Raw genomic sequence first — 2,500 nt, 5'->3', positions numbered from 1 at the left:
GGCCGAAGCCTGGTCGGTTAAGGACAGCCTCTTGAACATGGTACTCCTGCTGGTGTTCCTGGTCGAATAAAGCTGATTCCTCCTGCACGAGTATCGCCACTGCCTCAGCAAAGCTTCAGCTTACGTGCTTCACAGAAAGAGCAGTGATAAAAGTCCAATGTAACACAATCACTTTGATCTTGCTCATTAAGGGCTGTAAAACAAAGCTTCCGAAAATAAGATCTTCCTGCATTCGACCGCAACTCAGAAACGAAACGGGATCCGACAGACATTTCACTTTTAACCGTAATTAATAATCTTCATAAAATCAAAGCGTTTCCTGCTCTAACACAAACTTGCCGCCGGTAATCGCTAACAAAACCTTGATGCTGCAGTTTACACGTCGTTTATCCCGCGTCCACATAAACACTAGACCTCTTAAAAATAACTAATGCCCATCGCTGCCATGCTCTGCCAAGTGCCCCAAATAAGGACTGCATACCTGAGAAAGAACAGTTTTTTCACAAGATCTGATTACATATCATGAGGTCAACATTGTTTTCAGCAACGATCTATTCGCTTCCCTACTCAAGCAATGAAGTAAGATCTTAAATCGTGGAAAGCCGGCCAATGTACGCTATAGCGAGGTTACCAAGTCCATAAATAAATTTCCACACGAGCGCTTGGTCGAGGGGCTGTCAGGTACGTATGTCCTCCCTCTTCTCCTTCTCCCCCTCTGTCTTATTTTCCCTTCCTTGATTTCTCCCCCATCCTCCCCTCGCCCGCAAGCGTCCGCGGCCTGCGTGCGTGAGGTCCGGCCAGCCCCTCGTCCGCCGCCCCCCTTCTCCGCCTCTCGCCAGAACCAAAACAAACCCTGTGGTCTGCCTCCCATCAGCACAAGCATCCTTCGCCTATTCCCAGACAAGTTCACTTTACCTCGCCCTTTTCGCCTCCTCTTTCTCATCCTCCTCCTTCTACTCCCCTTACTCCTTCTCCTCCCCGCCTTCTACTCGCCCTGCTATCTTAATTAATGGCCAACGCGATGCACTTAAAGTAAGAGACCATCGCCCCATGTTTCCCCAAAAATGCAGCCGCCAGTGCCAGCCATGACAGCAGTGCCAGCCATGACGACGCAAAGGTGACGTCTAGCCTTGACAAGATAATGCAATCGAGATCCATCTCTTGCGGCAGACACAGTAAGGGCGGAATGCAGGGGTGCGGGATGACACGGTTATGGGCCCACATGCCTCGAGCCTCAGTGGCCTTCATCAGGTCACCAGTTTGTTGTAAAATATAACACCTATCAACTTGGATTTTCGTTGTATAACATAATATAACCGTAAACTTGGCTACACAGATAAAACGTCTAGCAGCTACATAGTAAAAAATAGCATCTGTGATTCCTGCGGAGAACGAGCCAGCGTGTGTAAAAAGCGTAAAGTGCATTTGAGTCAACAAAAGCGAGTAGAAGCGTGAAGAGTCCGCACGAGTTCCGAGCGCAAATGCCTCAGCGCCGGACATTCCCAAGCGACGCTGAGCGGACGTCCACCCGCGTCCGTGTCCGTGTTTGAGTGTCAGGGGAGAAAACACGAGTCGCGGTCCGGAGGCGACAGGTCTGGAGGATGGATGAGCCTGGCCGGGGACCAATGTTGGGACTCGTGACTAATGAGATAATAACATTGGCAACGATGTCGATGCAGCTCTAACCTTACGGCATTGAACGAGACAGGCAGCTGTATTGCATTTATTTCCTTTTGGGATGTTTATTCCCTTTTCCTTTTGGCACAGAGTTGAAATACTTGTTCTGACGATAAAAAAAAAAAAAATAATAATAATAGACGCAACATCACAACAATTCCCACTACTAACAAAACAAATCATCGATGATCAAAAGACGGTAAAAAATAGAAATAACAAAAAAATCGACAAATGACAGCACTGATAATACCAACAACATTAACAACAACAAAACAAAAACTAAAACGCTAGCAATAAACAGAAAAATAGTTACTCCCCAACACACGAACAGACATTCCACTCCGGAGGTAAAAAAAAGGAGAAAAAGACTAAGAGACACACTAACGCAGCGAAACGAACACCCCCCAATAAACATGCCCAAAATTTCCAATACTACTTTCCGCCTTTCTTGCCAGCGTGCCATTAACGCATTTTTCGCCCCTCGTCCGCCGCCCGCGCATCCATCATCCCTCGTTATCGGGTACACGAGGGCGTAACGGCCAAGCATGGAGGATGACACAGGGATGGCTGCGACTCGAGCTTTGGAGGACGAGGTGGTGACGGCTGCGTTTTAGAGACGGAAGGGCGGGGGAGGGGGGAGGAGAGGGAGAGGGAGAGGGAGAGAGAGAGGGAGAGGGAGAGGGAGAGGGAGAGGGAGAGGGAGGGGGAGAGGAGGGGAGGGGGAGGAGAGGAGAGGGAGAGGGAGAGGGAGAGGGAGAGGGAGGGGGAGAGGAGGGGAGGGGGAAGGGTACACCAGGCGACTCGAGGCTTGGAAGGACGAGGC

At 49.6% G+C, this 2,500-nt stretch overlaps 1 protein-coding gene across 1 annotated transcript in view; it reads right to left on the bottom strand.

Annotated features, from left to right (window-relative positions):
* LOC113829862 (uncharacterized) overlaps nt 1–2,500 on the bottom strand; it is a 132,683-nt gene that overhangs the window by 1,267 nt on the left and 128,916 nt on the right. The window lies entirely within an intron of this gene.

Source organism: Penaeus vannamei, chromosome 29, assembly GCF_042767895.1.
Source record: "Penaeus vannamei isolate JL-2024 chromosome 29, ASM4276789v1, whole genome shotgun sequence".
In the NCBI taxonomy this organism is placed as follows: Eukaryota; Metazoa; Arthropoda; class Malacostraca; order Decapoda; family Penaeidae; genus Penaeus; species Penaeus vannamei.
This window is presented reverse-complemented; position numbering and strand designations above follow the sequence as displayed.